Source organism: Euprymna scolopes, chromosome 21 (assembly GCF_053919585.1).
Source record: "Euprymna scolopes isolate OS-2025 chromosome 21, ASM5391958v1, whole genome shotgun sequence".
NCBI lineage: Eukaryota > Metazoa > Mollusca > Cephalopoda > Sepiida > Sepiolidae > Euprymna > Euprymna scolopes.
In genome coordinates, this window is record NC_136502.1 from 90,935,961 (window position 1) to 90,960,391 (window position 24,431).

The 24,431-nt window shown below is 31.4% G+C and overlaps 1 long non-coding RNA gene across 1 annotated transcript in view; it reads left to right on the forward strand.

The window, feature by feature from the left end:
* Positions 1-3,758: 3,758 nt before the first annotated feature.
* The window catches only part of LOC145242574 (uncharacterized), a 118,369-nt gene continuing 97,696 nt past the window's right edge, over positions 3,759-24,431 (forward strand). The window contains exon 1 of the long non-coding RNA XR_013862768.1: positions 3,759-4,005. This is a non-coding gene — a long non-coding RNA (uncharacterized LOC145242574). The remainder of the gene's footprint in view (positions 4,006-24,431) is intronic.

A 24,431-nucleotide genomic window follows, 5' to 3' on the forward strand; every position in this document is an offset into this window, starting at 1 on the left:
TTTTTTTTCATGCTTTTAGGAAAAATCTTAATATAAAAGTAACAAATATTTGGGAGCTGAACTCTTCAATATACATAAATACATATGAAATAAGTTGTTTTGAAACATCACCATTGTACACGCAGTGTGTTTTATGGTAAACTAGCGAGGGGTACTCGGCATTGCCTGGGTGTTTGGAGGTGTGTGTGGTTTTGGGTAAATGAAAACTCCGGGGGGGGGGGGTAAAATAAAAAAAATGTTTTGGTAGGTAAGTATGAGGATCGAACCCGAACCGTTGAGGCAAAGTTGGAAATTAAAGTGTGAAAAAAAAAAAGAGTGCGACGGTTTTAACCATTGGAGCACCACGAGATGCTAACGGAAACACGTTTGAATTTATTTAATTACTTGGATTAGGCAGTTGCACGTTTTAATGAGGTCAAGTTTGACTGCGGAATAGTATTTTATTTACTGCGGGAACGCTTTTTTCTAGTTTTATTTTCCCAAGATGTTATAGGAAAAAGACTAACCCACAGGCGGCGAGCGACAAATGTTGAATACTTATCTTCCCAAAGTCGAGCAAATTAAATAGACAGGCGTGCTCCGTTGTTAACTCTGAGATATTACGATTTATATGTGATATAAAAAGTTTTAAGAAGTTGTGAACTGACCGACCGCTTCTCTGAAAAAAGCCTTTTGTAGACATACAGAAAAACGAACACACATACATACATTTTCGCTTTTATATTTATAGAAGAACTCCGTTTTGTTGATGTTTTGATAAAGACGTCTTTGTAGTTGTTGTCGTCAACGAAGATGTCAGCGTTGTTTTTTTTTATGTTTGTAAGAAAATTCTATTTTTTTTCTTATGTTTGTAGGAAAAATCTATAAATATAAAAGCGAAAATGTTTGTATGTGTGTTCGCTTTTTCTGTGTGTCTACAAAAGGCTTCTTTCAGAGAAGCGGTCACTCGCTTCACAACTTTTTAAAACTTTTTATATGACATATAAATCGTAATATCTCACAGTTAACAACGAAGCTCGCCTGTCTATTTAATTTGCTCGATTTCGGAAAGATAAATATTCAATATTTGTCGCTCGCCGCATGTGGGTTAGTCTTTTTCCTATAACATCTTGGGGGAAAAAAAAGCGTTCAGCAGTAAATGAAATCCCACAGTAAAACTTGACCTCATTAACTCATTAAAACGAGCACCTGCTAAATTCAAGTAATTAATAAATTCAAACGTGCTTCCGTAAGCATGTCACGGTGGGGCAATGGTTAACATTGCACATTTTTTTTTTCACAACTTTGCCTCAATGGTTCGGGTTCGATCCTCATACTTACTTTTTTTTTTTAACCCCACACACACCTCCAAACACCCGGGCAACGCCAGGTACCCCTCGCTAGTCTATAAATATAGAAGCGAAAATGTATGTATGTTTGTATGTGTGTTCGCTTTTTCTGTATGTCTACAAAAGGCTTCTTTCAGAGAAGCGGTCGTTCGCCTAACAACTTTTTAAAACTTTTTATATGACATATAAATCGTAATATCTCACAGTTAACAACGAAGCTCGCCTGTCTATTTAATTTGCTTGATTTCGGGAAGATAAATATTCAATATTTGTCGCTCGCCACATGTGGGTTAGTCTTTTTCCTATAACATCTTGGGGGAGGGAAAAAAAGCATTCAGCAGTAAATGAATACTATCCCGCAGTCAAACTTGACATCATTAACTCATTAAAACGGGCACCTGCTAAATCCAAGTAATTAAATAAATTCAAACGTCTTTCCGTTAGCATCTCGCGGTGGGGCAATGGTTAACGTCGCATGTTTTTTTTTTTTTCACACTTTAATTTCCAACTTTGCCTCAACGGTTCGGGTTCGATCCTCATACTTACTTTTTTTTTTACCCCCCCCCCCCACCTCCAAACACCCAGGAAACGCCGGGTACCCCCCCCCCCGCTAGTCTTAATATAAAAGTCACAAATATTTGGAAGCTAAACTCTTCAATATATAAATACATATTAGTTTTGAAACAGCACCAGTGTACATGCAATGTGTTTTATAGTAAAAGAAATCAGTTTTGTTAATGTTTTGATGAAGGCGTTGTAGTTGTTGTCAACGAAGACGGCGGCATTTTTTTTTATGTTACTAGGAAAAATGCGGATGTAAAAGTCACAAATATTTTAATGTCCGTTTAATGAATCATGGGATTAAAATTTTTGCAGACGAAAAACTAGGAGACAAGAAGTCAAGGAGAACCGAGTTTCACTTTCGTGTATTGGTAATTGTTTAGTTTAATCAAGACTTAAAAAATGAAAACATTGGGAAAAAAAATTATATTGTACATAACTGTTATGGAATTAAGTTCTCGTAAAAACATTTCACTTAATTTGATCAAATAGTTTGTTTTGTTTTTTTTTTTACAGAGGAAAGTCAAATTTTTATGAGCTTGATTGTCTCTTGGCCATGCCTATTTTGCTGACAAGGAGAAGGGAACCCCAAGGAGGGTAACTTTATCACCGCTTAAAGTTTGGCAAAATTTGACAAGATTATTTTGAAACGTGGGCAGAAAAAAATATCTAGATTTTTTTTTCACTTATTTTACAGAGTTTCTGTCTTGTTTTTTTTTCATCCTTTTTTCCGTTTTGTTCTTTAACAAAGAACAAAATGAAAAAATACCTTTTTTGTTTAAGGCACCTCCTTCCTCTGCCATGAATAGGCAAAATGTCCGCGAGACGATCGATCTGATTAAATTTGATTTTCTTCTGTAAAAAAAAAAAAACAAAAAAAAACAAAAACTACTTGATCAAATTAAGTGAAGTGTTTTTATGAAAACTTAATTACATAACAGGTACGTACAATATAATATTTTTCGATATTTTCATTTTTTAATGTCTTTATTAAACTAAACAAGCACCCTTGTATTTTTTCATATTACATGTCTGTAATGACTTATGCATTAAATGAACTTGACTCCCGGCCCAAAAAATATGTCTCCTAGTGACAGTCGTTTATGAAGTGAATAACTGGATTCCGAAATATGTAAATTTTCAGAGCTCAGCCAATCAGAATGGACATAATTTGGGAAGGGAGATTTTATCATTTTTTTAATCAGAAATTGGAAAGATTATGTTATCTGTATGTATCTATGAACCGTTTACGGTCGGTGTAATCACAGTATCCGTGGAACATGTAAAATTGGTTCTGGTGACAACTGATAGTGGTGGTAGGACTAAATATATAGAGAGAAAAATAGGAACCCCTTTCTCTGAAGATGTTGCGATTGTGATGGTGTTGCTTATAGGATACAATGTAGCATTTTAATATCACGACTGAAATGTGTCTGAAATGGTGTTCAAAAGCTACATAAGATAGCGGCTATTAGCCTAGATGTAAACAAACTTGATGTTTTCTTTTTATGGATTTTATCCAAGATTTTAGTAAACTCATTTTCATCTATATTTCCCCCCACTTATCTACTTGTCTCATTTTTACTTAAATTCGTCATTAACATCAGTAAGTTATTAATATTATTTTTCCTTTACTTATAAAGTATAGAAAGAACCAATTTCATTAAATTATTGTAAAAAAAAAAATACTAAATTTTATGGCGCGTTGAAAGTTTTCTTGCTTCTAAGTGACGTAAATATTATTAATTTTATTACTTACTATTAATCGAATATTTATTAAAAGTAATCTAATAGCATAAAATAAAACGAAAATTTAAAAAATTCTATTTAAAAATAATTGCGAAATTAAATCGACCACAATGCATTTCAGACTAAGTCAGCCATTTTAATATTCTCAGGAGTTGAAAGTTTGACCAGATGCTGAATTTTTATTGTCACGCATATCATATTTTAGCAAAAAATAAAAAAAAGTGACTCTGGTTTTTAGGCGATTACTATAGAAATATCCGCAACAAAAGAATTAAGAAAGTAATTTAGAGTGGGGGATCATTTTCCAATATAAACTTATCCTAAAATCAACATCGACCTTCAGACCAGTTAGGAATGAAAGGAACAGGTAACTATTTTTTTTTTTTTAAGGAAACCAAATTTGGCTTTTTTCAAGCAAAGTCCCCCGACGCTTGCTGCCGGCCTACTTGAAAAAAAAGCCCCAAATTTATTTATGTTAAATAAAACTGTTTTTTACTTCCGCTTTCTGTTTTGCGGAAGTTTTGCTGGTGTATACGGAGGAAAAGCGCGTAATTCCACTTAATTATTACGTAATTCCACTTGAATTTTTAAAACGCTACATAAATTAAAAAATTACGGTGAAAAAATATTTTTAAAGTTTACATAATAAAGAATCGGCATTTTTTTTTTTTACGACCTGCCCCAACGTAGTTAAACATCTCCTAACCTCCTCATGTTAAGAACGGCTTTCGAGGTTGGGATGTTTAGTCCGAAAGCCGTTCTTAGCATGGGGAGTTTGGGGGGGGGTTGTTTATGCTACGTTGAGGCAGGTCGTAAAAAACAATACCAAATAATCTTTACTTTCAATATCTTGTAATAAAAATATTTAAAAACAATCATGTAAACTTTAAAAGCATTTTAATGTAAAAAAACCCAATAAATATATGGTACTGGTCGCGGTAAGAGTTCCCTGCCGAACACCCTCTAAAAACAACGATGTCTCCCGTTTCTCGCGCAGCCGCAAAGGACATGTTTTAGTTGCCATAGTAACAACACTTTTTATCGACATTGTTTTACTGTTTAAAGACAGTACTACACATTTATTAATAATATCTCACTTTTAATCACTTTTATCGACTTTTTAAAACTTTGGTAAAACTATACAAACACCGTGACAGCGAATTAACCCTAAACCTAACCCTAACCTTAACCCTAACCCTAACCCTAAACCCTAACCCTAATCCTAACCCTAACCCTAACGCTGTCACGGTGTTTGTATAATAATACCAAAACTTTTTTTTTTACTCTTTTTAAATGACAACGTTAATGTTTATGAATATTGAAATAAAACATTATGTTTATGAATATTGAAATAAAACATTACTACACATTTATTAATAAAATATATCCAGTTTGGCAGAAAAGTAAATTATCTTGCCTTTGATAACATTTATGTTATATATTTGTTTTTTGACAACTTTTTCGAATCTATGTGTACAGTAATACAAACCCTAAATGTATTATTCTATCACCATTTTGTGGCACTAGTGCAGTGCACTTATTGATCCGTGCTGAAATAACGTTATTTAAAAAGCCATTCTTAACACGGGGAGGGTGTTTTGTACCTATTCTCTACTTTAACCTTACAATTGAATAAAAAAACATTAAACTTTAAGCTTAGAAATACGATTTAAAATATAGCGCGGATCATAAGTGCACTAGCACCCATTTTCTTATTAATAAATGTTTAGTAATTATTTTTCTTTTAATATTCATAAACAGTAAAAACGTCGTCATTTAAAAAGAAAATGCTATTTAAAAAAGAAAATAACATTGATTAAACGTAAGTAAATTTATTATTCTATCATCATTTTGTGGTAAGTAAATTTCAAGAACCGCCGACAAGTTTTGTGGTAAGTAAATTTCAAGAACCGCCGATAAGTTTCATAAAAGAAAAAGTCGATAAAAGTGACACAAACAGTAAAACAGTAAAAAAAAAAAAAAAAGATATTATTAATAAATGTGTAGTAATGTTTTATTTCAATATTCATAAACATAATGTTTTATTTCAATATTCATAAACATTAACGTTGTCATTTAAAAAGTGTAAAAAAAAAGTTTTAAAAAGTCGATAAAAGTGATTAAAAGTGAGATATTATTAATAAATGTGTAGTACTGTCTTTAAACAGTAAAACAATGTCGATAAAAAGTGTTGTTACTATGGCAACTAAAACATGTCCTTTGCGGCTGCGCGAGAAACGGGAGACATCGTTGTTTTTGGAGGGTGTTCGGCAGGGAACTCTTACCGCGACCAGTACCAAATATATTTTTTGACACGATATTAAAAAAAAAAACTATTAATAATCGTTTAAAAAGAGAAAACAAAATACTCACCTAATAAATGTCACGGTAACATTATCGTGTCGGCCATTTTCTACTTCTTTTTTACGCAACACTCTACTTCTTTTTCGAACTGAATAAATGTTTTAAAATAAAATAAAGCATTTAAAAACTAATCCAGCTAGGTAGGTAGAAGAGTAACTTATCTTGCCTTTGATAACATTTATGTTGTGAGTGGATTGCGAGAAAAAAATTGGTACTAGTGCAGTGACTGCAGTGCACTAGTGCAGTGCACCTTCACCTATAGATTCGCGCTATTTTTTTTTTTAAATAGTATTTTCAAGTTTGGCACTTCTGCATGACAGTGACATAGCAACAGAGACGAGTTATCGACCCCTGTTCTTCGAAAGAGAAATGAAATCTAGCGGCCATTATGTGAACCTCAAATATAAACAAGTGTTTACGATAACGTAAAAATATATAAGTTATATATGTTATATAATATAACGAAATAAATAACACAAAAATATATGAAAATCGAAACATTTATTGAATAAAAAAAATATAATTTTAATGTATGGTGCAAGTCTATAAATGGTCCACAAGTAATCTTTTTTACTATAAAAATCTGAAAAAAATCTTTATAATGTAGTACGTACTTGTCAGTGCATGAAGATGTCATATTCCAAAAATCACGTAAATCGATCAAGTAGTTTTTTTTTTTTATTTAAGAAAATCAAATATTATGAGACATTTTATCGAAGAAAAACTTCACACCATCTTGTTTTTGAATGATACACTGCTAGCGACACCAATTGGGAATGTTTTGAATTTCAACATCCTCAAAAACGTTTTTTTTTTTTTTTTTCTATAGCGTGGAAAATCGATTGTCTGCCCCTTGCTGATCTTATATTCCAAACATTCCCAATAGGTGTCGTTAGCAGTGTACTGTATCATTTAAAAACAAGATGGCTTGAAGTTTTTCTTTTTAATGGCTTTACCTTGATAAACTTAGGCAATTAAGTGACATTTTGCAAGCTTGGGGGAGGGGGGATTGCTACTCTGACTTAGGGTTAGTGGTAGGGTTAGTAATTGTCTTTACTATCTTTTCAATAATTAACTGAATTAAGGTCTTAATGTAGGCACCGCCAAAACGGGGGGGGGGGGGGGGAGCAGGTAAATACTTTTTGACGGACCGTCTTTTTAAAAATCTACCAAAAATCAGGTAATTATCCAATCAATACGAAATTTTCAGCGATTATTAAGAGAAGAATGAACTTTATAACAGTGTACTTATTTTTCATAAAGGATATTTATATATATATATTTTTTTGCTTACAACCTCCCCTTGTTTTGAGGGGGTACAAATATTCTTAAAATAATCATCTGAAACTGAACACAACATATTGTGTTGTTGTAAGGGACAGAATTATAGATTAAAAAAAAAAAAAAATTGTTTGCATACCTTATTTTGACGTCTGAATATCAGAACTTCGATTGTGTTTAATTATCCCGCTTTTGAGTTTTGAAGTGTGAAATTCGGTGAATATGTTAAGTAAAATAATTAATTTAAGTTAAGCAAAACAAAAAAAATTTTTTTTAATATTTATACGAAAAAAGCCATTTTAAAATCTTTGATAAATAAATTAACAATTTTTTTTAGCGAGTCGAATAATGCATGACCATTATTAAACAGGGCATGCTTTGAAGAATCGATACAAAAAAAAAAAAAAATTCGATAAATATTGTGCCCTTTGTGTTAAAAATAGCATAATTTTTTCGATCCCGTTTGAAAACGTTTGCCGCCTTTCGACTATGGTGGACCAAACGCGCTGAAATAATTTTTTTTTATTCTGCTTTAAATTGCCCCCCCCCCCCGCCATTTTGGGGAGCCTGGCCCCCACACACATACACATTAAAAACCAAACTCATACAAATGGTCACCCATCTGGTATTGGCCAGCCTCAGCATTAATAATACATTGAAATTTTTGTCACTGAAAAATAAGTTTTTTTTGGCCTGTTTGGTCTTCCATAGTTTGCTTTTTATCAAATACAAACGTAAACATTGTCGATCTAGACTCTAGATCGACGCAAAGTAACTGGTTGCCTATATGAATAAGTGGAATTATTTGAAATCCAGGTACTTATATTATAATATTTTTGCATATTCTCATAGAAAATCATCCTAAATCTTAGTTAGACAACAAATAAATAAATTAATTATTTCAAAAACCTCTTTTTTTTTAAATATTTATGTACGTTTTTTGTGCAAGACAAAAAATGTCAATTGTTAACTTTTTGGGAAAATTTAATTAAAAATAGTAGAAAATGTTTTACATTATTCTGTTTTCTATATGATAAAATTCAGGGTTTTATCTTTCTGGAAAAAAAAAGTTACTCAGAAATAATGGATTTTAATAAATGTAATTTCGTTTTAAAAAACAACAACTTGATTTTTCGGCCATTTTTGGCGGTGCCTATCTTAATGTTATCAACCAAACGAACATTGAAAACAAATTTTGAAATAAAAAAATATTGCACAAAGTTTCAATGTGTTAAAAGTATATAGGTCGGTAGATAAGTATTCTGCACTTTTACCCAGTTTTTTCTGGCTTATCCTCAATGTTTAGGCATGTTAAAATGTTTTTCTTTTCAAGATAATCACTAACAAGGAAGTCGTGGAGATGTTTTTGTTTTTTTTATGCTTCATAGAAAACCAAATTTGTTGAAAATGGTTAACATATGTTTTATAGATTTTGTATATAAATAATTCGGAAAATTCCATTTAATCATGTAAATTATTTACAGCGAAATAGTTAAAAAATTTTTTTTTTATAGCGACTTGTTACGTGTAAGCGCACATGAATCCCTGTATCACCTTCACAAAGTCACAGAAGAACCCCACCCCCTTCCTCCACCTACTTGAAAGACATACTATGTTTGTTGATTAGAGATAAACAGTTGTCACATTCAAGTTGGCCAACAAGCAACTGCCATCATTCATATCACATTTACTAACACTCACTATACCCAGTGAACTAAGTGCAAGAGAGATTCAAACAATTACAAAAGGGACGGTTAGAATCTTAAAAAGATCATTTGGTTGGAATTATGGGATAGCAGGTGAATGTTTTGCATCCAGTAGGATGTCCCAATCTCAGCTTAAACAAAATAATAAGAAAAGTAAAGTGAAAAACCTTATACAGGTTTATTGTTTACTAGCCTGGGTGCCCGGTGTTGCCCGGGGGTTTGTAGGTGTGTATTGAGCAAAAAAAAAAAAAAAAAAAAAAAAGTGGTGGTAGGCAGGCAAGCTTGAACCCGTAACACGAAGGCGGAAAAGAAAGTGAAAGAAAATCTGACGTCTTACCACTATGCCATGACACAACCGTAAGTGTAAAGCGTTCAGATTTAACGTAGTCAATCAAAAAGATGACTTGCAGAAATGGCGTTGCTTTTAAACCTCCCACAAAGGCTGTTTTTAATGTGGAGGAAAAGTAGCTCCCACAAAAGAGGGGGCACTCTGGCAGTATCAAAATAAATAGTAATTATCCCAGTATGAAGGGTTTCTGCTACATTGACCAAGGACTAATTACAGAACAGATACTACCCGGCCAGAAGGCCAGGTGTTTGCGTTCGATTAGTTTTGCTTTATTTATACGAAAAAGACACAAATACTCGAAAGGGAATTTTTTAAAATTCGATCAAAAAAAAATATAGAGACTATGTCCATTTGCGAATCTGAGATAATCTGAGAAGTATGTGAAAACTTCTCTAGGAACCCCCACAGGAAAGCCTTTCATGGACATACACAAACGTAAATTTTATCCATTCCATTATTTTTCAATCTTTTTATAATATTCATCATTATTTAACAGTTTGTTTACATTTCAATAATTTTTCCACCCAATACTTTGATGTGCCATTGTCTTACCAGAATTACCTCCCCTTAATAGTCATGATTTAGCATAGAATAAATGTATCTTTATTCATACAAAGTTAGGTCTGTGTATATGTTTAATCGATAATGATGAAATTTGAAACACAGCTGCCAGACGCAAGAGGTCATAATGTGGGCTATATTTAATTTAATTTAGTTTTATTGAAAACAGATGTGGAAAACAGTGTGAAAGAACTTTGAAAATTCAAATACTTTGACTTTTGGGAAATTTTAACAAGAAGTATTAAAATACATAATGCTCAAGTTTCAGTTTCTTCAGAGTATTTGAAAGGGTTTTTAAGGGATGTAATGCAAGCACAACTTACCATTTTAAAATTAAAATTTTTTTTTTACATGGAGGTCACCACTTATCAAGGCCCAAAACCCACTCGGGGATAAGGGTTATTTTGTGTACAGTAATCAATGGGATAGTAGTGTTGCAGTATTCATTAGTATTGGAGATTTGATAAAGTGTCATTACTTAAGGGGGCGGTTCATCAGGAATTTGTTTATGTTGGACTTGAAGACATCCATGAAGTCAGGAGGGAAACAGGCAAGCGGTAGAGAGTTCCAAAGGCATGCAGTTCTAAGAAAGAAGCTTTGTTCATGGAATCTACGTTTTGATTTAGGCACAGATAAAGAGTGGGGAAAATTGACAGTGGTTTCAGCTAGATAGATAGATATGGGGGTTGTTCTAAAAGTAAGGCCCTCTGTTTTATAACTAAAAAACTAAAATGTTGAAGAGTAACGAAGACGGGAGTGGTACTATTAAAACCAGCAACCTTTTGTGTTCCACAATTTATTTATCTACATAGTCACCACCATTCTCAATGCACTTTTCCTGCCTTTTCCAATGACTCGGTCATAAAAGTCTGAAGCATGTTTTATCACTTACTTCTCAGTTGCCACTCTGAAAATCGACGAAGCCACTTCCTAACTGTGCTGATATCAACTGCATTGACTTCGTAAACAAGTGCTGGGAAATGTTGATTGGTTCAACTTTTTTGCATGGATGAATTCAATGATGCTCCTCTGCTTCTGATGCACGTCCATGACAGCGGTTGCTTTCTTAGAGTCTCACATGGTCAATATCTGAAATAGAGAAATTAAACTTTCAGATGATAAATGCATAAGTTCAATGCAATTTACAATCCCCTCTGATTCATTCGGCTAAAAAAAAAAAATAGAAGGCATTACCTTTGGAACATCCTTTGTATTTCAGATTATTATTTAATTTAATCCAGTCATTAGACACCAATTAATCAAAATCCCCTGAATTTTAATTTCTTTTTAAGACATCTTAACCTTAAGTTTTTTTAGATTTTATAGAATCAGAATAATGTAATTATTTTGATTAAAATTGGAATACAGATTCTAGGCATAAGGTTTTGTATCATAACTAGCAGTTCAGCCCGGCTTGCTCAGTCCCTATCTACTGTTCATAACTTTATGTGCATATGTATATATATATATTAAAAAGTTTGACTTATGTCCAGGTAACCTACATCTAAAATTTCAAGTGTTTCGACTCAAAATTGGCAGAGGAGTTTGGTAGATTCTGCAACGGTCAACATTTTTTAACTTTGACCTTGGCAGCCAAATTTTCGCCCTAAAATGATTAAAAAGCTTGCTGCATGTCTGAATACCCTTTATGTAAAATTTCAAATGTTTAGACCAAAAATTGGCTTAATAGTTTACTAGAGACCACAAAAAGCAAATCTTTTGAACTTTGACCCCATCGACTGCCAAATTTTCAGGCAAAAACTGATTAAAAAGCTTGCCCTATGTCTGAATACACTTTATGTAAAATTTCAAATGTTTAGACCAAAAATTGGCTAAGTAATTTGGTAGAGACCGCAGAGGTCAAATTTTTAAAAACTTTGACCCCAATTTTGACCGCAATTTTGACCGCAATTTTGACCGCTTAACATTTATTGTTTTGGGCTCAAATCAAATTAAAAAGTTTGATCCATGTCCAAGTAACCTACATCTAAAATTTCAAGTGTTTAGACCCAAAATTGGCAGAGGAGTTTGGTAGAGTTTTCAAAGGTCAAATCGTTGAACTTTAACCCCTTGACAGCTAAATTTCTGACTGAAAACCGATTAAAAAGATTTTCCCAAATCTCAATACCCCTTATGTCAAATCTCGAGTCTGTAGACTGAAAACTGACCGAGTAGTTTGGTAGGGAAATGTACACGCAGACACAATTTCACTTTTATAGATATATAGATCTTGATTTTAATTTTATAAAGAAACATAAAAATGGTGCAAACCGTTCTGTTAAAGGAATTCATTTTACCCATCCTGAAATGGGTAGTTACATAATAAAGTTTGTTTCTATAATTTTTTTCTGTTGATAGCATCTGTTGTACAAAATCAATATTTCATTCTGAATAGCCAGTTCTTGTAAGAAGTAAGTTACAGGGACAGTTTTTAAGTACATATTATTAAAAGTGGTAAAATCACTGGTAGTCATTGATTTCATATCTGTTTTGAATTAGCTTACAGCTATATCATGTAGAAGCTCCTTGTATTATTTTGATTTTTCTGATTACTATTCTCATCTTGAGTGTTATTTTTGCAACGTTTCGATCGATGTAATCTCTAGCCTTCTTGTCGAACTCGGGATGTAACCTCTGACCTTCTTGTCGAACTCGGGAATCTGCACGGAATTTCAAACAAAGCCCTTTATTTAATCCACAGGATTAGTATACTCTCATTCTGTCAGTCATGACTGAGTAGCAATCATAAGTAATTTATGATTGTATTTTTAGTGTTGTCTGCCCTGAGGATTGAACCCTCAACCTGTAGAACAATGTGACTTACAACTGAATTTTACCAAGTACTTTAAAAAAGATTCCTGAGTTCAATAGGACACACCTGAAGGTCAGAGTTTACATTGACCGAAACATTGTGAACATAACACTCAAGATGAGAACAGTAGTCCGAAGAATCCAAATACTATGAATAATAAATCCTCATCTCAAAAATTTAGAAATGCATTAGTTCCTGTTGTATCAGTGAAGTTGGGTGATTTTGAATTTGTAAAGTACAGACATAAATAGTTAACCATTTGGAAACATCATGTTACCAGAATTGCATAGTATAAGGTCTGACTCCAATGCCAAGGATTCCAAAAATTCTGAATTCTAGAATTCCAAAACATCCAACATTGACTATAACTACTTTGTCTGTTGAAAACTCACACTCTTGGTATTCTTATAACCCCAACTCGTTCCAAAACGTCTCCTTAACATGATGTGCAATTAAGTTTTAAATTATAAAAATTGAAATAATGGAGATAATTATGACTCCTCCTATTTGTTTGTTTATTTATTGAGAAACCGTTCCCCTTCAATGTTTATGCGGCTCTCGTTGATTCTGTCAGAGGAGGAAAGTGAACCTGAAACAAATACATTATTGGTTGTAGAAAAGATTGTTGGCCATTTTGCAGTATCAACAACAAAGCGAAAAAGTGGTAAAAGAAAACAAATAAATGTTACCAAAGGCAAGATAGTATTTTCTTTACCGGAATAATTTTTTTTTGTGCTTTAACTTATTTTAAAGAGTTTATTTACTTTGAAACACAAGTAGTGCAGAAATTAGAACAAGAAAAAATCGATTGATACAAGACTAATCTGATAAGTCTCAATAATCGTTCAAAAATCAGAAATTAAACAAAATACTGAGAGAAACCCACCCAATAAATGTCATAAATTGTATGAAGATGTAATATTCTACCAATATTTTGTTTAATTTCTCTAAATGACTCTCATATCAGCCATTGCTTTCATGTTCTAACTCTTGTTCTGACTCCAAACTACTTGTTTCAAAGTAAATAAACAGTTTAAAATAAGTGAGAACACAAAGTTATTCAGGTAGGTAGAAGAGTAAATTATTTTGCCTTTGGTAACATTTTTTTGTTTCTTGCCTACTTTTTCATTTTGCTGTTATATATATATATATATATATATATATATATATATATATATATATATATAGGAAACTTGTCACATCTTAGAAGACATTTCGTAGGTAAATTAAAATTATTTGAAAATCAGAAAATGCCAAGGAAAATTTGATTAAATGATAAAAACCCTTTTTTCTGAGACTTTTGTTAACACGCTCTTATCAAAGAAGACTTGCTTTTAGTGGATTTTTTCCCTCTTTTTTTTTTTCTTCATTATAGATGTTAAAGTCTTTGGGATTAAGTCTTTGTGGAGTGAAGAAAAAAAAAAAATATATATAGGTTATAGTCAACTAACATACTTGCTAACTTCCTGTGTAGCGCTACCGGAAGCGGTGACAAGACAAATCATTTCCTTCACTTTTATTGTTCTTCAGTATTTCTATTGTGAAGCGATTTATTGAAATAAAATATAAGAAAAGGACATTATTGAAAAATATGCAATAAAAATTAATAAAATTATACAGATAAAAATAACACAATTATTCATTATTTGCACTAACAAAATAAAATAAGTTTTTATTTTATTTTAAATTTTATAAGAAGTATGTTTATGAAATTTTAAAAAAGTTTTGTTTTTTTAATTTTAAAAATAAAAGTTTATTTGGATTTATATAATAAATATATGTTTATGAAAGTATAAAAAATAAAATTATTGAAATCAAAATAAAATTTCAAACATCATGAAAAAACGTATCCAATACATAATATTTGGCTTTGATTCTCCACCCCTACAGGAATTTTTGTAGATGACTATTGAAAAAAGACTAATTGTGTTATTTTTTATTTTTGAATAATTTTGTTAATTTTATTGTACACTTTTCAATAATGTCCTTTCCTTATATTTTATTTCAATAAATTGTTTCACAATAGAAATACTAAAGAACAATAAAAGTGAAGAAACTGATTTGCCCTGTCACTGTTTTCGGTAACGCTACACCAGAAGTTAGGAAATATGTTAGTTGACGACACACTCTCTCTCTCTCTCCATATATATATATATATATATATATATATATATATATATATATATATACATAAAAATATCTACCCAGATTTTTTTTGTATGTATTATAAAACATGAGAATATTTTTCACTTTTCTGCTGGAAAATAATTCAATATTTTCTATTGATTGCCAGCTACAATAGTCAAATATGCATACATTCATGTTTCACTTTTTTTCTGACTAGTATGTGTAAACTCATATTTCTCTGGTCTCATATTTTACGAAAAAAATGTGATCGAACCATTAAAGAGGTTTGCAGCAAGCTCTCCTCTTGAGGTGTCGTTGTTAGTTCAGTCACTTTCTTCATCATCACCCAGATGATTTCCTCAGGGTTGGAAAATATGATGCAGAAGTCAGTTGAAAACCTGGCTGAGAACTGTGAAACATAATGTAACAATAATCCTGGCTCTTGCCTCTATATGGCTTGTAGCTTTATCTGCTAATGAAGTGGACCATCACATCTGGTCAGAATTCGTAGGTCTATCTCATTATGTGTGTCTTTTTGTCTGTATCCATGTATATAATTGTGATATGTCTAGTGTCTATATATGGCTGTGTTCATAATGTCTTATATGAGTGTATAACCAAACGTAACATACCTTTTTTCTGACACTTGGCTTTGTCATTCATAACTGCAAACGGAACCGCATGCACAAAATAACAAGTTGGAGGCTTCTTTTAATTAACGCTTGGTTTATTTCTTTCTCAGTCTTGACAGTTCAACATTATTTATTATTGGCCATTCTTAACTCTTTTTCCATTTCTTTTTCCGACACATCTTTTTGCCAATCTTGACGTGTCTGCTCCATCCAAAATTGGAAATCAGACTGACTTGCATACGAGAGAAAAGATATCTTCCTCTCTTTCTTTCGTACACTCTCTCTTTCTCTTTCTTTCTTTCAACTTAACCCTTGAACTCTTCTTGCACTAACCAACCCCAAAAGAAAAATCACAATCTTCAACATGCTGATGTGATTCTCTCCTCAAAAATTCTGTGTGTCCCCCTAACTTATTTAACGCCTATTTTGTTTGTATTTTTAGATAAAATGTCTTCATTACTACATCAGCCGCACAAGATTCTTCCTTTATTTCCAATCTCGATGCAGTATTTCAAATTGATTAACATACTGTGTTGCGTAGCTGTTGTCTATATAAACAGGGTCTCTATAACTGATGTCTTTTTAACATGACGTGTCGATATATGTATACGTTTTAACATTGTGGTCGTTTAGTTCTTGACTGTGTGTTTAAAGCCTGTTAATCGTCTCTAGTGTTCATGAGTGTGGATATTTTCATGACAGTGTGTATAACAACTATTGCCAAGAACAAATTACACACTCTTTACCAAAGAGACAGATACATTGTCAGTTATATCACCAGCATAAGACACATACCTTCACAAAGTTTCTTTCTTCTTTCTGCAATTAAAGATGCTTTTTATTTGAAAAGGGACACATCAAGATGTGAATTATACTTGGATATAATCATTTATTTCCATGCTGGGTCCCGTTTCGGAATTTGGGCACACTTCATATAAGTTTACATTTTGCTATTTCACCCCTTTGACTTACATGGGCATGTTGAGTATCGAACTAATCTCTCTACTTGTATCTTTAACTATCTCGTTACGTCATTAGCTCCACATGACCAAAGACACAAATCGGATGATCCACTGCCATGTAATTTTGTTTATGTTAGTTATGAAAACTAACATTCATTTTCACCAAGGTAACATTTTTGGCAACTATTTTAACATAAATAATTTTATCTGTAAATATTTATTTTGCCTTTATAATATTGTTTCTGTTTCTATTTTTACAAATATCAATAAAGGTCATAATAATAATCGTCCAGCTAACTTGGCATTGCCTGGACCAACTATGTAACATTAGAATTATTTGATTACATGTTTTATAATTGTCCAGCATAATACAAAAAGAATCTGCATGCAGATAATTGCCTTTTACAACTTAGCTCGGAACAAAGAAGGGAGACAATCATAGCTGGAGAGTGCACATGGTGCATTTTTACAACTGTCCTTGTCTGTTGCGTCTGCCGTGAAAAGGGGACAGTACCTATCCTAAGCAAACAGTTGTAGACAGAAATCTGGCAAAATGAGCCAAGTTATATAAATAATTCGTTTTGCTGACACATGAATTGGTCTTAATATAAACAGGCAAATTTCACCTATTCAATGACTTCAATGATTAGCCTACTACTCACTTCTAGGTATTAGGTTGAAAAGAAAGTTCTTGTGGAATTTCAAATGATGTATTTTCAAATAAGTTTTCATTATAATACCTTTACTTTATATATCATTTTTAAGAGCATTTTTCGCTCTAGCTAATAATTTAAATTATAATTGTTTTAAAACAATTATGTCTTTTCAAAACGTTGAATATAAGATGGAAAAAAAAAAACAAATTCACACAATTTTCTTATTAGTGGATTTTTTATGACAACCGGCAAAGCCTAACTTAGTGCTTAGATGCTGACAAAGCTCCAGAGTTTCACTAAAAGATCATGCTGACTGTTTGGTGGTCTTATCCATTACAGTTTTTTGAATTACAGTGAACAAGTACTGTCAACAAATGGATGAAATGTATCAGAAACTTCGACAACAAAACCCAGCATTAGTTAACAGAAAAGGCCTGATTCTCTTCCATGACAATGCCCGACTGCCCTACAAAAGTTGAATGAATTGGGTTATGGAACTCTGCCTCATCTACCATACTCTCCAGATCTCTCATCTACCACTTTTTCAAACATCTTGACAACTTTTCACGTGAGAAATATTTCAAAACTTAATCAATATGAAAAACGCCTTCAGCGACTTCATTGCCACTAGAACGCAAGATTTTTACGTTACTCACATAAATACACTTGTTTTGCGTTGGCAAAAGTGTGTTGATTCTGATGGTGCTTATTTCGATCAATAAATTTTTGTTTGAGCTGAGATATGTTCATCTAAATTTAGAAATTAAAAATCGTAAGAACTTTGTTGTCAACTTGATATTTACTTCCCTCCCACTGCAAGAAATGTGAAAATAGTGTCGGAATGTGGAGTTGAAAAGTCAGCGTTTCAGAAAAGGAGCCCTCTGACTCTGCAAAAGATACCTGTATAGCCCCATTGGCATTCCCCGACAGAGGCACTTCAAGCGATTAGCAATAAACTAACCCCTTCTCAAAGAAAGAAGGCAAAACCTGAGAGGGTGAACCTCCTAGGACTGGACATAACACACATTACACCACAATTAACAGAACCATTTATTACAGAAATTGTTTAATCTCTGTTGATTTTGGGACCAAGACAAAAAATTCTCCAGTTGAAGCTACCACTCAATTCTTATTGGTTTTTATTTCTGAATTTTTGACAAATATTGATAATTCGTAGTATTTGATTGATTTGGATTATTGTTCTCATCTTGAATGTTATTCTCACATTGTTTCGGTCAATATAACTGCCCATCTTCTTCAGGTGTATCTTGTTGAACTCAGAAATCTTTGAATGAATTTAGGAATCTGCACAGAATTTTGAAGAAAACCCTTTATTTAATCCGTGGGAGTACCATACTCTTGTTCCATCCACCGTGACCGGGTAGAAGTCCTAAGTAATTTGAAATTGTACTCTGAGCATTGACCATTCAACCTCAACAAGGGTGTCACAGCTTCATTTTACCAAGTATCTTATCTCCTATGCCACATGTCCTTGTGTAAAATAATACTTGAGATGAGAACAGTTGTTTGAATAATTCAAATAATTGGTTTCTGTTGAAAGTTTTTTTTCCCAATGTTTCAATCTAATAATTTTGTGCTTCCATTATGATTAATTTTCAATTATCACAAGATGACATGATACATGGTGTAAGGATTTTTTCACTTGTATGGAGCATTTTTTTCATTATACCCTGGATAATGTCTTGTGAAACAAGAGCACACAAAATGGTAAATTTTCTAATTTCAAACATACATTGAACGGTCATAAATCGACGGTTATTTCAGCTACCAAAATAAATTTTGTATCATTTTTATTTTTTTTTTTTTGCAAAGGTCCATGTTCCCACATTACTCGTTTTTAGATATAATGAAAATATAATTTTGATTTGGGATACCTAGTGAAAAGGTAGTCGACATTTGGCTTTCCGTAGGTTTGCTGTCTGATTCAGGGTACGAGTATCCTGATTCAGTTTTATTTATTGAATAATATCGATTGAATTTCAAACAAAATGTAAAACACAATATTTATGATTTAAATGCGTGAACCCACTTTCAAAAGTATTTGATTACCAGTTTCATCATGGTTCATTGTCCGATGATTGACATCATTATAAAAAAAAAAATCCACATGCAAACAATTACATTTTACAACTTCTCCATTCCACTGTATTTCAAATAATATTTCTACTTTTTATTATTTTTATTACATTACATTTAGCAAGAATTTAGCCTTTTAGCTTGACATGGATTTCAAAATAAATTAAAAAAAAATTTTTTTTCAGGAAAAACTGTGATGATGAAATTTTACAACTTTTCAAAATTAAAAACAAGAAGAAGATTCAGGCAATGGTGTTTAAAATTTTATTATTAAAGTGCAGAATTCTATAAGTAGTGACGTAAGAGAGGGGTATTGATGTCGGGATGGAGAGGGAAACAAAGGTCACGGGGTTGGGATACGACCCTGATATAGGGAGGGGGCTTGAGGTTATAAGAAAAAAATAGATTTTCTCATCTCCTCTCTGTCTTTTTTTTTTTTTTGTCATTTTGTTGTTTCCATGATGAAGAATGGGGATTTTTGAAGTATAAATTGGGAGGGGGGGATAGGGAGGGACGAGGGCAGGGTTGGAGAGAACGGAGCACCATGTGAATGTTTTGCCGTTTTTTTTAAAGACAGCATATAAAAACAATGCTTCTTCGTTTTTTTTTTTTATTTTGTTTATTGTTTATGTATTGTTCCTTTTATTTATTTATTTTTTTTTAAAGAAACAAAAAAACAATATTTTTGCATATTTTTGATTTCATCCTTTGTGTTTTGTTCTTTTGTCTGTCTGTATGTCATTCAATTAAAAAAAAAAACAACACTTTTTTGAATATGCATTCTATTCTTTAACTTACAACCGTCTTGAAAGATAACAACAATGAAAAAATACTAAGAAGAAAACGTGTCTGCATACGTATATGCATGCGTGTGCATCTTTAAATCATGTTCGTTCGTTCTTTCTTCTTCTTATTACTTCCCTTTAAAGCCCAATGTGTCCACCTCTTGGTATCCAGAGATGACATCCGAGGTCAACAGCAGTCACTCTCCTGCCAGATCTCAAAATGTCACCCCTTTCACTTTCTAAACAAAAACAAAAAAAAAAAAAAAGAAAGTAGCTATGGTGATTGAAAAATACCTGAGAAAGATAAAATTTTATTCTTCCCCCAAAATACCTTCCCAGACAGGGGTCCATGAATTTTAATTGGTTATCCAGAAGAAAGGAGAAAAATAAACAATTATTTGATTTCAAAATCTAGAGAGTTCAATTCCATTGCTTGTTTTTCTTTTCTTTTTTTTTTTTTTTAAATGAATTCTGAAATTGATTCTTTTTTGGAATGGAAACTATGGTTGTTAAACCTATTGATACTTCAATATTGTTCAGTATCTAAAAACACTGATAGATGTGATGGAAACGTTGTGATGAATTTGTTTGTATCAGGTGTCTCTAACGGAAGTATGGAAGTCTCAAATACTTAATTTGAAAATTTAACTTTTGACTTTTCAGTTTTCCAAGTCACAGCTGAAACATAGCTGTAGAAATAAACTGATACCACACCTGTTACATAGTTTGAAAGTCTATTGCCTTAACAAAAACCAGATCGCTTATGATGTTATAGTATTTTTTAAAAATGTGACGTTTACAAGTTGTTTGACTATTCTCTGTGACATTGAAAATCATTTTCTTCTACAAGTATTTTATCCTATCGAAGTAAAATTATTTTTCTCCAATCAAATGGGCCATCAGTTTTTGGTAATATTATAGAGAATTACAAAGACCATCTTCTCACGTGTAATTTTCTTTATATATACAGATATAGTGTTTCGTCTTTTGAAGAGTCATCAGTGTGACTTTATTCAATCAATCTACCAACCTCGAGGCTCAAACCACAGACCTTCAGTCCATACTGACCATGAAAGTCTGTCGTTTTAGCTGTCTAATTGTTATAATTGAGATTTACTGTATTGAATTATGTTAATCTGTTTTGTCGAGAATTCAAGGTCTTTTTCTTTCTTACATCAGATTATATGTAGTGTCAGATTGGTTGCAGGTGTTGTAAGACTCACTTTATTTTCATTATATATATGTATATATAATTTATTAATACCTGTGCAATATGTTTTATTCTATTCATTGGTAGTTAAATAGGTAAAACAGTCCTCACATTTGTAGAAAGAAATTATATATTTTTTTAACTTCAAAAAAATCTTTTTGTAGTTTTTATTTACAAATAAGATTTTTTTAAAGAATTTTTTTAAATACTTTTTTCTGCATGTTTTTCTTAACTTACAACAAAAACATAGAAAGGTTTTTAAAAAAATTAACATTTAAACTTTTTGCTTTAATATTTTAATACTAAAGTACAATAAGTTTAAATGTTCATTTTAAAATTTTTACGGTGTTTTTTATAACTTCAGCAAAACGTATTAGAAAAAAAGTATTTTTATTTGATAAAACATTATCCCCACAATTAAAAGTTATGAGGTTGTTACTATATCTATATATCAATAAACTGGAAAATCAACCTCTTAGAACAGATCCAATCCAAGATAGTCGATCTTGCTTGATGTCCCTTTAGCTAGAAATTTATAACAATAAATATTTAAATAAAAAATCCCTTTTAAACTCACACACTAATATATATATATATATATATATATATATATAATTTGAGGTTGCTATTTTCCAAAGGTAGGGTAACCAGTGAAATATAACAAGGTTCATACAAGAGTGCTCAATACAGAAGTAGAGCAGGTTACATTTGTAACAAAAAAAATATTATATATATATATACTCACACACACAACACACAACGATATTAAATATTTTAAAAAACAAAAGCAGTTGAAATATTCCCAAATGATCATATGATGTTAAATGCATTTATTAATAAATTAGATTTTGTGATTTCTTGGATTATATTAAATACTGCAGATGAAATTAAGCTAAATGGTTAACCAGTCATATTATGCAGAACTTTCATTCATTCATATATATATATATATATATATATATATATATATGATTCCTTGTTTAAAAAAAATATCAATATTTATTAAAAAGAACAAATTTTATCAAAGTTTTTCTTGAGTTTCAGAGGGTGATGAAATTTTGTTCCGGCCGTGTGTGTGATTGAAAAAAAAAAAAAAATATTTATTATAAAACTTCCTCTTTTACTGTCCCATAATAAATTAACAGACAGTAATGGAGGAATCTTTAGTTAAAATAAAATTGTTGCCATTATTTTCATGTTCTTTGATTTTGGTTAGTTTTATTTTTACAAACTTTTTCATGTTTTTGCGACACCTGGAAAAGAACACGCCTCTGTTCTTTGTTAGTTCCAATTCGATTGGTTGAATAAGTGGTCACATGATCTCAAGATTTGAGCAAATTTTTTTTTCTTTTGGCTTTCAAGTTCTTGATTGATTTATTTTGAGAAAAGGTGATAGCACATTGGGCTTGTTCAGTGGAAAAACAAGAATGGCAAGAAGAAAAATCGATTTCAATGGAAAAAAAATTATATATATATATATATATAAAGTAATCCATCCACATACATGCATATATGCTCACAGACACAAAAAACATACTAATTAAATCTAAAAAAAAATTACTTTTCACAAGTAATGTGAAGATAAAACTACATTTTTTTATACAGTTGTTTCAAAAATTTCTTTAAATCACATAAAAAAGGAAATTTGGAAAAAAAGGGAAAAAATTATGAAGAAAGAAAAAAAATTTTTCTCAATTTTTTTTTTTATAACTTCAAATTTATTTTTAATTTAAACTTTTTTTTTGCGCAAGAATAAAAGTGTTATCGATCTGATGCTACATAATGCAAAAAATACTTTATACTAAAAAACATATTTCAGGGCATATAAGACAAAGATTTTTTTGGTTTTTTTAAAAATTTCTCTCTTGCCATATTTATTACAAAACATGTCAGCTAAAAAATTATTTGTTTTCCAAAATTATTTATTTTTACTAAATATAATATTATTTGCCGAAAATAAGTTTGGTGCAAATGTGTGTCTTATATGCCGCAAAATAGGGAATGGGACATTATATATATATATATATATATATATATATATATATATATATATATATATATATATATATATATGCACACAATCAAGGTGTAGTAAAAATGATTTCTTTTTTGTAATATCTAAAATTATGTTTTCCTCTTTTCTTTAATTAATATCCTTGGAAATGTAGTTCTGAAAAAAAAAAAAATAAATAAATAAATCCAAGTTAAGATTGACTATACAACTAGCAAGGCCACCCAGCGTTTTTCGAGAGCCATATAAAATTTGATAGAAGTTAAATAATGTGTGTGGTATCTTTATACTAAAATTTCTATTTTTCCTTCTCTTTTTAGCCGTCTCTGTATCTTTCTCTCTTTTTCTCTATTCCATTTTCCATCCTTCTCCTTAACATTTTCTTTATCCTTCACTCAACTTTTTCCCTTTCTCTTCTATGCTAGAAAAAAAAATGTAATCCAGATACTGGAGCTATCTCTTTAAAAAGTGTAACCTATCTTTATCCACTTCTGTCTTTCTTTTTTCCCTCACTCTTTCTTCACTTTTTCACCCTATCTGTACCTATCTCTCTTTTTATCCTCTGTTGAGCCCATTCCTCTCTAGCTACACACACACATACACTTCTCCTTTATATAATAAATTCTTCAAGGAATGCGTCAGCATTTTCTTTTCAAATTATACATGATAACATTGAAAATGAATGAAAAATCGACCACCCTGACAAAACCTAACCCAGTTGATCCCCTTAAAAGATTTTTTTTTTTTTAAGTTCTAGATATTATTCATCCACAGCAGCACTGATCCAGAACATACTAAAATTGTAGTTATTTGTTTTGTAGTTTTTTTTTTAACTTTAAGTTGAATATACAATATATACATACATACATACATACATACATACATACACACACACACAAACAACTGTCCTTTTATATAAATGATAATTAATTATAGATGACAACCACATTCTCTAAAAATCTAATAAGCATGACTAAAGTTTCCTTCTATATCTACCTCTTTTATTCCCCCCCCTGCTTTTTTTCTATCTGTCAATTTCTCTGCAGAGTGCCCCCCTCCCTTTTTTTCACTGATCGTTCTAATTTGTGAAATTTTACAGCTACCCTGCAGTTGTTTCATACAAGCTGCTGGTTGTTTCTGCAATCAAACTGAGAGAGGTTATTGTCAATCTCTTAATGCGTCCCTATTAGTGAAAACCACACATCTATTCATGGCTATTTGTGCTCCCTTGTGGTGGCTG